General features: G+C 39.8%; 1 protein-coding gene and 1 long non-coding RNA gene across 6 annotated transcripts in view; both read right to left on the reverse strand.

The window, feature by feature from the left end:
* Positions 1 to 15,121, reverse strand: part of PHACTR2 (phosphatase and actin regulator 2) — a 259,175-nt gene that overhangs the window by 156,456 nt on the left and 87,598 nt on the right. The window lies entirely within an intron of this gene.
* LOC116588386 lies at positions 4,208 to 12,312 on the reverse strand. Its single transcript, XR_004284923.1, has 3 exons — positions 12,302 to 12,312; positions 8,147 to 8,150; positions 4,208 to 4,290 (listed from the first exon to the last, which is right to left on the reverse strand). It is a non-coding gene; the product is annotated as an uncharacterized LOC116588386 (long non-coding RNA).

Consider the following 15,121-nt stretch of genomic DNA (forward strand, 5'->3'; position numbering starts at 1 on the left):
TTTTTTTTAGACATGATGCTATTGTATACTTGATAGACTACAGTGTAAATTAAACATAAATTTTATATGCACTGGGGACCAAAAAATTCCGTTAACTTGCTTTATTGCAATATTCACTTCATTATGGCACTCTGGACCCCAACCTTCAGTATCTCTGAGGTATGCCTATACACCATGTTGAACACGTTAGCCAAGATGAACTAACACGGGGGGCAATGTTTCAAGATATGACAATTGTGGCACCTGGCTGGTTTAGTCGGTAGAGCATGTGACTCTTGATCTTAGGATTGTGAGTTCAAGCTTCACAATGTGTGTGCAGCTTACTTAAAAATAACAATAATAAATAAAGATATGACAATTATCAAGAAAGGTGGGATTTCTATAAAAGTCATAATTAATCTTATATTTTAAATTGGTGAACCAAACGGTATAATCATACTTTTCCTGCAAACCAACCACCTACACACTGTCTCATGGACCACAGATGACCTTAAGTAATAGACTGATTGCTCTTTGAGAAACACTGACATAAAGCATTCAGAAATAGGTTGCAGCATATATGGCAAGTAATATATAGTAAAGGTGATAGTTCAAACGAATCATAAAATTAATGAACAGTGTGAAGAAATACATTGGCAAAGAAAATAAGTCAGGATCCTTACATCACTCCTTACATAAAAATGTATTTCATATATATAACGAAATATATATAACATTTCATATATACAGCAAAATGTATCTAAGATTTCATATGTAACAAAAGAGAAATCATAAAATCAATAGAGAAATGCATGATTCAATTTTTAAAAAATAAATTATGAATGGGGCAACTTTTCTAAATGAGGTACAAAACCCAGAAAACTTTAAAAGCTTTATAAAGGTTATTAAAGAAATAAAAAAGTTCTGCATTTGCTCCATTTATGAAAAGGCATAACACCCTTAATATAAAGAACCATCATAAATCAAGAAGAAAACCCTAGAGTAAAATGGGTGAATGTTATGAGTAATGAAGGGATTGATCACAGAAAAGAAGAGCATGTGACCAGGAATAAACAAAAACAAATTAAAACAATAATTAGAAATTATTTTTCAACTCTGGATTGTCAGATTAAAAATCTGATAATATTAATTGTTGCTGAGGATGGGGGAAAGGACACTTTCATATATTGTTTGTGATAGTATAAATTAATTTAGAAGGACAATTTGGCAGTATCTGTCAAACTTTAAAGAGCATGTACCTTTTGATCTCACAATTTCTTGAAGAATTTGTCCTGTAGACAAATTTAAGTCAATGAAGATTTCTGACTATGTGTGGTTATTTTGTAACAAACATCCTAAATGTCAACCCTCCCTCTCCAAAATGAACTAGTTAAATACATTTGGGAATGTCCCAGTAATGGAACCTTATTTAAAATATCCATACCCTTCCAGTTACAAAATAAATCAGTCATGGAGATGAAAAGTACAGCATAGGAAATATAGTCAATAATATTATAATAACATTTAATCACAGATGGTGGTTATATTTATTATGGTGAGCACTGTGTAATGTATAGAATTGTTGAATCACTATGTTGTACCCCTGAAACTAATATAACATTGAACAGTGGCTATATTTCAATAACAAAAAAAATGTTTTAAGTGAATAATACCTTGGGGCGCCTGGGTGGCTCAGTGGGTTAAAGCCTCTGACTTCGGCTCAGGTCATGATCCCAGGGTCCTGGAATCGAGCCCCACATCGGGCGGGCTCTCTGCTCAGCAGTGAGCCTGCTTCCCCCCCTCTCTCTGCCTGCCTCTCTGTGTACTTGTGATCTGTCAAATAAATAAATAAATAAATATCTAAAAAAAAAATTACTGTTATATAACAAAATGTATAATCTAATTTGGGCTAAAAAAATATATATATATACAAACTATACATAAGTGAATAACATTTGCTATCTGTGAATAACAAGAAAGTAAATAGGATAACTGCCACATTATGAATATTGACATATATTCATATTTGAATGAAGGAAGGAAGAATTGTCTACCACCTTAATGATAACAGTAAACCTAGAGAAGGTTCAATATCCTTTATAGCAGCTAAGTGTTCTGTGCATAAAAATTACTTTAATTTCTATGGTTATCTCAATCAGTTTGTTCTTCCTTTAAAAAATGAGAAAAAGACCTAAAATATTGGTGCCTTAGATTTATAATGACTTGTTAATTTGTGACTATCAGATCCCCTGGGGACAAGGCCATGTTTTATATCTGCTGCAATATCTGTTTTCTTTGCCAGCCACAACCGATGAGCAAATATTCGTGGCATGCAAATCACCCAGGATTTGCCTGCAGCGATCTGCACATGCCCAGCCGCACACTCATCAGCTTGACACCTTACAACACAGATGCTGTTGGCCTTTATCATCTTTGGCATGAATCCAAGGCTCATTCTTCGATAGAATAGACAAGAGATAAATCACTGAACCGGCTCAACCCGCCTATCATCAGACTCCTTGGTTGTGAGCACTTCTCATACAGTGAACACAACTGATCAGCAGCATGAGTCACAAGTGGCCCCAAGACCTCAATTTAAAAACCCACCCAGCTCTTCTTCAATAGCCTCTGAGTATATAAGTACCATCATTTCAAATATATGCACTATCATATAGTGACGTGAAAACATGCAAGTTTCCTTTTCAGCAAAGTTGCTCTCTCATCACATGAACAGGACTAAGTGTTCTGATTCTAGCAAGATCAGACAGCAGAGAATATATTTGTTTAATTGCAGTCTTTGAAGAGAATGGTACATTCTTAGGTGACGACTTTCTAGAAGAGAACGTAAAACATATTAAGATGTTCCTTGAAAGGGGTTCTAATTCAAGAATTATATTGTTATTATTGGGTTATTTTCAAGGAGAAAGAAATCTTGTTAAAATTTTCTGCATGAGATTATCTTACTTCCCCAGTGTACAACAAGCCTGTTGTAGTACAGTCAACAATGGGATCTACAGACACATTTGTGCCCACCGATGTTTTCTAAAAGTAGAATGAAATACAATGGTCGTAGTCATTTCATGATACTGCCTTTGTTTTTAAACCAAGACTCTTTCTACTTCAATCTCAAACCTATAGTTCAGCTTAAAAAGAACAACAGGGCATGGAAGGGGAGGGCCTGGCTGGCTCCGTCCGTTAAGGGTCCAGCTCTTGATTTTGGCTAAAGTCATGATCTCAGGGTTGTGAGATTGAGCCTCATGTCAGGCTCTGGGATGGGCATGAAGCCTGCTTAAGATTCCCTCTCTCTCTCCCTCTGCCCTCCCCACCCCTTCCTCTCTTAAAAAAACAAAAACAAAAACAAAACAAAACAAAAAAAACAGGACTGGGGTGCCTGGGTGGCTCAGTGGGTTAAAGCCTCTGCTTTCGGCTCAGGTCATGATCCCAGGGTCCTGGAATCAAGCCCCGCATCATGCTCTCTGCTCCACAGGGAGCCTGCTTCCTCCTCTCTCTCTGCCTGCCTCTCTGCCTACTTGTGATCTCTCTGTCAAATAAATAAAATATTAAAAAACAAAAGATATAGAAGAACTGGACATCCATTTGAAGACAGAAAGAGAGAGAGAAAGAGAAAGGAAAAATGACTTTAGGTACAGATCTTACACCCTTGGCAAAAATTAACTCAGAATGGATCATGGACCTAAATGTAAAACACAAAACTATAAGACTCCTGGAAGATAATATAGGAGAAAACCAGGGTGACTTTGGGTACATGATCATTTCTTAGACAGCACCAAAGGTATGACCCATAAAAGAAACAACTGAGAAGTTAGACTTCATTAAAATTAAAAACTATTGCTCGTTGAGGGGTAGCTGCCTGGCTCAGTCTATGAAGCATGTGACTCTTGATCTCAGGGTCATGAGTTCAAACACCATGTCAGGTGTACAGATTAAGTAAATAAATAAATAAAACAAATAATACACTTAAATAAATAAACTTTTAAAAATTAATAAATAAAACTTTAAAAACTATGAAATTTGTGCTCTGTGAAAGACAATGTCAAGGGAATGAGAATACAAACCACAGGATGGAAGAAAATATTTGCAAAGGACACATCTGATAGATGACTCTACCCAAAATATACAAAGAACTCTTAAAACCCAACAATAAGAAAATGAACAACCTGATTAAAAAATGAGCAAAAGATCTAAACAGACACCTCTCCAAAGAAGACATACAGATGGCAAGTAAGCCTATGAAGAGGTGCTCCACATCATACGTCATTGGGGAATTGCAAATTAAAACAACAAGATGCCCTACATACCCCTTAGACTGGCCACAGCACAAAACATAAAGAGCCCCCTGCACTTTTGAGGATGGGGAACAACGGGAACTCTCATTCGTTGCTGGTGGGAGGCAAAATAACATAGCCACTTTGGAAGATAGTTTGACAATGTCTTATAAAACAATTAAAATCTACCATACAAGCCAAGAATTGTGCTCCTTAGTATTTACCCAAACAAACTGAAAACTTACGTGCATACAGAAGCCTGTGCATGAGTGTTTATGGCAGCTTTATTCATAATTGCCAAGACTTGGAAGCAACCAAGGTGCCTTTCAATAGGTGAATGGTGGGGGCTCAGTGGGTTAAAGCCTCTGCCTGCGGCTCAGGTCATGATCACAAAGGTCCTGAGATCGAGCCCCATATCGGGCTCTCGGCTTAGCAGGGAGCTTGCTTCCCCCTCTCTCTCTGCCTGCCTCTCTGCCTACTTCTGATCTCTGTCTGTCAAATAAATAAATAAAATCTTAAAAAAAAAATAGGTGAATGGATACATTAACTATGGGATATCCAGACAGTGGAATATTATTCAGTGTGAAGAAGAAACGGGCTGGAGTGCCTGGGTGGCTCAGCCGGTTGAGCATCTGATTCCTTCTCTTGCTCTCAGCTCAGGTCTTGATCTCAGGGTCATGAGTTCAAGCCCTGCGTGGAGTCTACTTAAAAAATAATAAAATAAAAAGAAATGGGCTTTCAAGCCATGAAAAGACATGGAGGGAACTTAGATGCACATGACTAATTTAAAGAAGGCAGTCTGAAAATATGACATGCTAGAAAAAGCAGAACTATGGAGAGAGTTAAAAGGGAGGGGCGATGAAGAGGCAGAGCCCAGAGGATTTTGGGGGGCAGTGAAACTATTCCGTATGACATTGCAATGACAACTACATGTCATTACACATCTGTTAAAACACCAGCAAGAGTGAATCCCCGTGGAAACTGTCGATTTCAGGTGATAATAATGTGTTAAAGCAGGTTCATCGATTGCAACCGATGGGCCACTCTGGTGGGGGATGTCGACGGCAGGGCAGCTACGTGTGGAGGCAGGGGCATATGGGAACTCTTTGGACTGACTGCTCAATTTTTCTGTGAACACAAAACCACTCTAAAAAGTGGATTACGAATTTTAAGAAGTCAAACATTCCAAGTTCCTTATTTGCCAATATTTATAAATTCCAGCTAACCCTTTACTAAGTTGGACAGGAGTCTAAATAGATTTTTTTTTAAGATTTTATTTATTTATTTGACAGAGAGAGATCACAGTAGGCAGAGAGGCAGGCAGAGAGAGAGGGGAGGAAGCAGGCTCCCCACTGAGCGGAGAGCCGGATGCAGGGCTCGATCCCAGGACCCCGGGATCATGACCTGAGCCGAAGGCAGAGGCTTAACCCACTGAGCCACCCAGGTGCCCTTAAATAGATTTTTTTAATATGAAATAAAAACTTAAGTAAACTATAGGTACGCAGAATAAGTTCTAAAAGCATGCTTATTGTCCCCCGGATAGAAGCTGTCTAAAGAACAATATTATGCAGATCTCAAAAAAGCAGCCTTTTCTAGGTGAGTTTTAGTTAGTTGCTTAAAATGGGGAAAGGGAACAGCTCAAGTTTCTCATTTTGGTGGCTAGTGTACTTTTGCTTCTCCAATTCTAGAAAAACATACATGAAGCATTGACTTAGCATCAGGTCAAGGCAGGGTCAGGGTGAAGTAGGTTTAGGGTGGGGAGAGGCCTGCCATGTGAGTCATCTCAGTCCCTTTCTCAGACTCCAAAGGCCGATCTGTACCAATGTGTTTCTGGCTTAGTTCTATCACTACTTATTTTCTCATATTAGTTTCAACTCCCAGAATAAATGGCATTTTACCATAATAAAGATGGATTCATAACCCTAGAAATGGAAGACATTTGATTTTTTTAAAAAATGGCACTGCAGGGGTGCCTGGCTAGCTCAGTTGGTAAAGCACACAACTCTTGACCTCAGGGTTGTAAGTTCAAGCCCCAAGTTGGGTGTAGAGATTACTTAAAAATAAAATCTTTTTTTAAAAAAATGGCATTACAGAATATAGACTCTCAGAGTTTTCATTATTTTCGTCTTTTTCTACTCACTCTGTTTCTTAAAAATGTTTTGTAGTGTGCCAGCCCTTTATGAGAAACTTAACATTTCTAAGATGTACGAAGAGTTCCAAGGACCAGGCTGCAAACTTGTCTTTGCTGATGAGACCCAGTTTGTGGGATTTAGAAATGAAGCTGGACATTATAGGTCAAGAACCCAGCTAGATTCGTGGGCTTCTTTTCCCTGTTACAATGAGAAAGTCTTCATTTCAATTTGGTACATACGGAACAGGTGGGGGTTATGTAATATCTAACTCTCCATGCATGGTGTCACTCAAGGAGATTTAAGCTTCTACAGGTGATAGGGATGGAATGAGGAAGTGGAAGAGACCCACTTTCCTTGTAGAAGCTTAAATCTCCTTGAGTGACACCATGCATGGAGAGTTAGATATTACATACCCCCCCCTTTATTAAATCTTATAGGATACGGGGGTTCAATTTTTGTGTGAAGTACTTTAACTCCTTATGACTTTTTAAAAAATGATTTTATTTATTTGACAGAGAAGCACAAGCAGGAGGAGCAGGTAAGGGAGAAGCTTGGGAGCCTGCCTCCCTAAGCAAGGAGTCAGATGCAGGGCTCGATTCCAGGACCCTGGGATCAGGACCCTAGGCGAAGGCAAACGCTTAACTAACTCTGCCACCCAGGCGCCCCTACTTATGACTTTCGACAAGAGGGTTAGGTCAGAGGGAAAGAAGAAAGGATCTGTGGTATGATTCATTGCTATAGCTTGTTGCAACCTTTGAAAATGTGATTGTTGTGCATTGGTTGTGAAGATGACCTATAAGTAAATTGTGAAAGGGGGCTAGGGTTGAAAAGATCCCTTCACTGCTGCCCCAGGTGAATTAAGTATGACTGACTTTCGATTCAACAAAGGAATTTACTTTGCCTTATTAAGAGTGTTGTGGAATTCAATCTTATGATCTTCACTAGTTTTAAAAATAATGTGTCAGGACTGGGGATTTACAAATATTAACTCATGTAACCTATGTAAAGACCCCATTATGGGTTAATGATAGCTGTTTATAGAGTATAAAATGGTTATTACAAGAGTTTTAACTTAGCGTTAAGTCATAACCAGGGAATAAATGTCTCAGATTAGTAACAAAATTTGGGTAAAATTAGAACTTGATATACATTATTTACAGAGTTCCTTAATTTATATATGTCACCAAATCAAAGATTTGGTATATTAGTGGATTATTTCTTAAATTTCTTCTAAAAGATAGACAGAGTTAATATGCTTGAGGGTGGCTTCCTAGCCATACTTCTTTTTCTCACTGTTTACACCCATACAAAGTAAGAAACATTTTTAAACAATAGTAAAATAAAGACTTTAATTATTTAATCTTAAAGAATATTTGTAAATATTTATCTTAATATCGTAAGAAAGACTCAGATCCTGTTGTCGACGTTATTTTGGTCGTATACCCAAGACTTGCATCTTCCTCTTGCCACAGAGGTCACCTTAACGGAACCTGCAAACTGCAGGAAGGTGGAAATATGCCCGCAGAATTTCTGTTGACTGCTTTTCAGAGGTCAGCTTGTATCACGCTGTCCGCTCGCTCACAAGGCCTCTGATGCCACATATTACAGATGGCACATTTTACAGGTTGTTCCCAGTGATGACTAACACATTGCAGAGAACACTCTAGATGAATCTGAGCAGCAGCCTGAACACTCCTTTAATTTGAATTTCATTATCTCAGGGCTGAGAATTCTTGTCCTGGAGAGCACACTGCTCTGTTTTGGGCTCCCTTTCAATAAGTGTCTCCTTGGAATTTTTTCTTCCCCTTGGCAGCACAGTCAACAAGTAAACAACACCACAGTTCTGTGTGCAGTGACACAACCCTTCAATCTAAAGGCCACCTACACAAGGGAGCCTACACATGCTCCATAAAGCGACTAGTAAAATCTTCAGCCTCCTCATACCCACAGGTCTCACTAATTTGGATCACCTTCCATGCCAACACTCTAGGACATTCTGTGGAGGCACCATGATGAGGCCAAACTGTATTTCTCCATCACAGAGAGGTACTGGTTACTCTGGAAAAAAGCCCAAATTACCTAATTTAATATTTAACTGATTCCTTGCCAAAAGTGGGACTTGATATAAATTCAAATGCTAAAACTCCACTTGTTTTTAACAATACCATTGGGAGGAAAATTTACACTGGGTACCAGAAATATGTTCTACTCTTTCTGAAATGGTAGAATTTTGCCCCTCTTAGCAGACCTGGATGGCCACCTTCTAACTTTTTTTTTTTCCCCAGAGAGATGTCTGGGGAAAGGATGTATGGTCATATAATAGATCAATATTCATACTTGGAATTAGAGAATTTTATTATTCTATGGCCTTCCTTAGGAAAACTATACAGTTACACCTCCCACATTTATAATAACTATATAATTATATAGTTATAATATATATAACTATCACTACCACCTTCTTTTTTTTTTATTTATTTATTTTATTTATTTATTTGACAGAGAGAAATCACAAGTAGGCAGAGAGGCAGGCAGAGAGAGAGAGAGAGAGAGAGGAGGAAGCAGGCTCCCTGCTGAGTAGAGAGCCCGATGCGGGACTCGATCCCAGGACCCTGAGATCATGACCTGAGCCGAAGGCAGCGGCTTAACCACTGAGCCACCCAGGCACCCTCACTACCACCTTCTATATTGATTAAGCATGGGCTTTGACTTCTGTTAAGCACTGGGCATAAAGAGATGAATGAGGCCAGTTTTGCGCAAAAGGATTTGCAGTCTAGCAAAACATTTACCTCCTTTCCCATTGGCCAGGAAGTGGAAGAGAAAATACCTGGGTAACCCAAATACAGCCTGGTGGGGGTTGACATTAGCACTGCTAAAGTCAGACTGCTCCAGCAAGAAAGACCACTCTGATAGGCTGACTAAGCAACGCCCTGCACTCCCAGATATACATGTCCTAATCCCTAGATGGAGGTGAGAATATCCTGGGTAATCTGGGTGGGCCCAATCTAATCATAAGAGTCCTTGTAAAGGGGAGACAAGAAGGTTGGAGTTGGAGGGAGAAGATGCTGGGACAGGAGCAGGTGTCAGAGATGAGAGCATGTTAGGCTGCTGGCTTTGAAGATGGAGAAAGGAGCCACGTGCCAAGGACAGTGAGTGGCCTCTATAGGCCAGTTTTAAAGGCAAGGAATGGATTCTCTCCTAGAGCTTCCGAAGGAATGCAGACCTGTCTAGAGTTAACTTCTAGCCTCCAGAACCTGAAGATAATGAATTTATGTTGCCCTAAGCCACTAAGTTTGTAGTAATTTGTTACAGCAACAATAGTAAATGAATATAGACATGCTACAGACCCAGAAACTAGATCTGGTTCCCAGCACAAGGGGCAGAAAAACTTGATCCTACAAGATTTATTTATTGGGGCAGAGGGTCAAAAGGAGAGGGAGAGGGGAAGCAGACTCCCTGTAAAGGGCTGAGCCCCACAAGAAACCAAGAGTCAGACACTTAACCCACTGAGCCATCAAGGCACCCCAGTAAGATTGGTTTTTAAACAATCATGCCATAATTTACAGAGCCAGGTGAATATCATCTGCCTAAAATCAGTCCTATTGTGAGCTGCTTCACTTATGGCTCAGAACATTTTTCTAACTTGGAATTGCCATCAAAGATGAAGGAAAGAAGATGTACAAATGGCCAAGAAGCACAAGAAAGAAAGCTCAACATCATCAGTCATTGGGTAATTCTAATCCGAACTGCAATAAGATTATATTTCACATCCACTAGGATGGCTATTGCTAAAAAGGCAAAAACAAACAAACAAATAAACAAAACCCCCAAAAACAGAAAGTAACAAGTATTGGCGAGGATGTGCACAAATCAGAACCTCATATGTTGCTGGTGGGAATGTCAAATGGTGCAACCCCTGTGCTAAACAGTTTGGCAGTTCCTTAGAAAGTTAAACAGAGTAATGACGAGGCCCAGCAATTCTACTTCTAGGTATACACCCTAAAGAAATGGAAACAGGTCCTCAAACAAATACACGTACTTAAGCGTTCACGGTAGCACTACTCACAGCAGCTAAGGGGTGGAAACAGCCAGATGTCTATCGGTGGATGAATGGCTACACAAAATGTGGTCTCTCCATACTATGGAATATTATTCCGCCATAAAAAGAAACAGAGTACTAAGACACACTACGATGAGGATGAGCCTCAAAAATGTTATACTAAGTAAAAGAAAGAAAAGGTCATATACTGTATGATTCTACTGATACAAAATATCCAGAATAACTGAATCCACACAGAGAGAAAGCAGATTAGTGTTTTGGGGGGTAGGGGTGAGGAGGTAGAAATAAGAAATGATTGCATAATGGGTGCAGAGTTTTCTTTGGGGTTATGAAAAGATTTTGGAACTAGACAGAAGTGGTAGTTGTACAAGACTGTGCATGTACTAAATACCACTGAAATGTACACTTTTTTTTTTTTTTTTAATGTAGGCTCCTCGCCCAGTGTGGAGCACAACACGGGTCCTGAACTCACCGCTCTGAGATCAAGAGCTGAGCTGAGATCAAGAGCCAGCTGCCGAACTGACTGAACCACTTGGGCGCCTGCTGAATTGTACATACTTTAAAATGGCTAATTTTATGCGAATTTCACCTCATTTAAAAAACAGATTTTTGTGTGTTTTTTTTTTTTTTCTAAGATGAAAAAAGCTTGTCTTGAATTCTCCACGGCATCTACCCCAGTGACGGAGCACGCTGGCTTTGGCTAGGTGCTTGATAAATATTTATGAAATTGAACGATAGAAAATATTCATGCCCTGCAAGTAAATTTATTTTTTGGAACTAGTCAAGATCATTCCAGGCGCAGCCCGCTGAATAAGATGGGTTATCAAATGAACTCATGCCATCTGAGTTACAAAAAGAATTAAGTGTAACCACAAAGTAAAAGACTGCTGTCAGAAATACATTTCCCCCCACCTGGCAAGCATGAACTTGGTTTTCAAACACTGCAGCCTAAATGCCCCTTCCCCTTGAAGCTTCCCCTACCCTGCCAAGTGGAGCTTACCTCCTGGGCCTTCCACCTTAAACAGTTCATAGCTACCTAACCACTTCCAGTTCTATAACTTCTCTGTCTTCCCCAGAATGGTGTCAACTCGTAGGAAAGCAACGGTTCTAATTTATTGACATACACTTAACAAGAAGCCCCATGTTGGCAGAGAGAGAAGGCTTTGCAAATGTTTGTCCAACGACAGAATGAATGAACTCATGAAAAACCGAATGAATAAAGTTTTGTTCTGGCTTGTGAACGGGCTCCAAACACAATTCTAAAATTAGAATTCCAAATTTGTTTTGAGTAATATCAACATTCTGCAATGAATGCAATTCTTGAAAGAAAAGTTCTTCAGCTGTTTAAATTCTCATGTCTTTGCTAAAATCCATCTCGTCCTTTAACTGGCGTGCCTTATACGTTCTGCCTGAGGGGACAGGGGTGCACGGCATAGTCAGACAGGTGCTCTTAAGACCAAAGATTTTTGGAATAAACATGTGCTAACTTGTCCTCTATAAGGGTACACAACAGATCTTTGTCACCAAGGAAGAAATGTTTTAATATTTTTGTAATCAAGTTGCCACCACGATTCTGCCAGTCTTCCCTTATCTCATGGGAACATCCTCTGATAACAATGCAGTTTTGTGCTAAATTTCAAACAAATCTGGGCCACTGCAGGTTTGTCAGGGGTGGGGACAGTCATGTAATTACGTGCCTTCTTTCTGTTGCCACACAAAACAAGATGAAATTCTTAGCATTTTTCTTCGACCTTGGACCACTTCTTGAAACTTGAAACAGCATGAAACTTAAAGGATTCAAGCAAATTGAAATAAGGAAAAATAGTGTTCACCCGAAACTGCACCAAACTAATAGAAGATTTTAAGAAGCTATGCTTACAAATCTCCCTGGCTTTGTAACTTGGTCCTGTGCAGAGGGCCACCGAGCAGGATGAAATTCACATTACTCACCACAGCACGCTCTGCTTTCCTTTTCCTCATGGCCCTTCTCACTGCCTGGCCTTTGTCAGATATTTGTTTACATGTTTATCTTCTGTTTACCCCAACAGAATGGGAACCCCATGGTAACACAGACTTGCTATGTCCTACAGGTGCTGTGTTCTCTGCAGCTAGAAGAATACCTAACGCAGAAGGTACTCGGTGTGCATTTGCTGGCTATGTCTTTCATCTAAGCTTTATTTTAAAATTGTGATCATTAAAGGAGAGAAGAAAGAGGTATTTCAAAGTGATTCAAAACCATACGCTTCACTCAGGTATTACTAACAATTGCAAAACTCCCACACTCAGGAAAGGAACTAAATCTATTGGAGGCATATTGGGACAAGACCCGGGAAGACACAAAACAGTCGCTCCTTGCAGAAGGTGAATTGCAAATCAACTTGAAGCAGAAACTGATTTGATAAGGTATCCTACGAGCAGAAACTGATTTGAAAGAACTGCCCGATGGCAGTGTAGTTTAAATTCTGAGTCACCAAATAAAACTTTGCTATCTCTCAAAAGAAACACGATTCTGGCACAGAAATGATCCTATCCTATTCTATATATGTGACCATGTTTTTACCATGAGATAAACAATGCACTCAGCAGATACTCCTAACAGGACATTGGGGCATCAGTCCTAGATCTGCTCCACTCTGATCCTTGACTCCTGGTTCACTGATCTTTTTTCCAGTTCCTGACTGTGTTCACCACCTCTCATTTCCATTGTTGTTCTCAAGTCTTAGATGGATGACAAACTCAGGGGTGCACCTGTACATGCCGTCTGCTCAACTTCCCTTAGGAAGCACATCTCCTGACCCAGTTTACCCTTGGGGTCTTTCCTTCTGGCCTGGAGCCCCTCCAGGGCAGTTTGAACAAATGCCACCAGCCCCCCCCCGCCCCACGGGATACACAGGGTATTTACCCATCTGAACACAACCACAGGTCCCCAAAATAAGCTGCTTCCTCCAACATTAAAAATGACTGGACAAGATGGGATTGGGAGGGAGACAAACCATAAGTGACTCTTAATCTCATAAAATAAACTGAGGGTTGCTGGGGGGAGGGGGGTAGGGTTATGGACATTGGGGAGGGTATGTGCTTTGGTGAGTGCTGTGAAGTGTGTAAACCTGGCGATTCACAGACCTGTCCCCCTGGGGATAAAAATATATGTTTATAAAAAATAAAAAATTAAAAAAAAAAAAAGACTGGAAATGGGGGTGCCTGGCTGGCTCAGTGGGTTAAAGGCTCTGTCTTCAGCTCAGGTCATGATCTCTGGATCCTGGGGTTGAGCCCCGCATTGGGCTCTCTGCTCAGCAGGGAGCCTGCTTCCTCCTCTCTCTCTGCCTACTTATGGTCTCTGTCAATTAAAAAAAAAAAATCTTAAAAAAAAAATAAAAGAATGGAAATGTATTCCCAAATTGCTTATTTTTACCCATAAACCTCAAGTCTACTCTCAACATGGGAAGACAGAAGAAAATCCAATTAAAATACTCTCATTGCACTAATATTGTATGCAAGTTAATCACCAGGAGTCTTGGTCCCAAGAACTAACAAGATTTTGCTGATTAATAAAAGAACAAGTTCAGTAACAGCACGGGTTGAGGCAGGGTGGGGAATGGACGGGGAGGCTGGGCCTTCCAACCATTCATCCCAAGTGACTGTGGGGTTTGCACCTATGTTGGTAGCATCAGGGATGCACACAGGATACAACATGTCCCCCCATGCTCATGCGAAGATGTGCTGCCCTCCAGTTAACCGAGTAAAACAGAATTATTGCCTTTGAAATAAAAGCAGTACATGATTATTGTAAAAGCAAAACCAAGAAGAACCCTCAAACAAAATAGAAAAACATGAAGTAAAATATAAAACTTCCTCTTTCATTTCCCAGGGATTAAGAACTGCTAATAGCTTGGGCTATGTTCTGTTCAGACATTGTTCATGCATGCACAAACAGATTCTATAACTTTCACAAGCTTTACATGCCCTCATCACATTTGCTTATTTTCAACAATAGTTCAGAACTATTTCCCTCTCCTCTGAATATTATTACTAAGTTTCGCCCCACCTCTACATATTGAGGACAAGGGATAATTTAAGGATGCTGATATATTAGGGTGTGTTGGTGGCTCAGTTGGTTAAGCATCCGACTTTTGATTTTGGCTCTTTGATTTCAGGGTTGTGGGATGGAGCCCCATGTGGGGTTCTGCACTCAGCAGGGAGTCTGCTTCGATTCTCTCTCACCTCCTCCCTCGGCGCCCCCCCCCACAGCCCCATGTTCTCTCTCTCTCTCATAAAAATCAATCAATCAATCTCTTTTTAAAAGGATACTGATATATTTTAGGTATTTTGAAAAAGAATTTCTCTTTCTAGAGAATGTAATTAGACATGTTTAAGGAAAATGGATAAAAAGTATTGCTAGGCTGACCCTTTAGGACTGGCTTCTTTTTACTCCCTCCCTCATTCGTTCGGTATAATCAAATCTTCCTTGGGCAAAACAATTTTCTTCTACGTATATGGTACTTCCTTCTTCACGCAATACCAAATTCAATACACTTGTGACTGTAATTCTTACACGTTCTGTCTTCCCCTCCAAGGAATCCTTACAAAAATATACGGTTTAAAATTCTAAATTTGGTGTAATGGCAGTCAATCAGAAAAAAAAAAATCAAGATTCCCAAGAACTA

The sequence above is a fragment of the Mustela erminea genome, chromosome 4 (genome assembly GCF_009829155.1).
Source record: "Mustela erminea isolate mMusErm1 chromosome 4, mMusErm1.Pri, whole genome shotgun sequence".
Classification (NCBI taxonomy): Eukaryota; Metazoa; Chordata; class Mammalia; order Carnivora; family Mustelidae; genus Mustela; species Mustela erminea.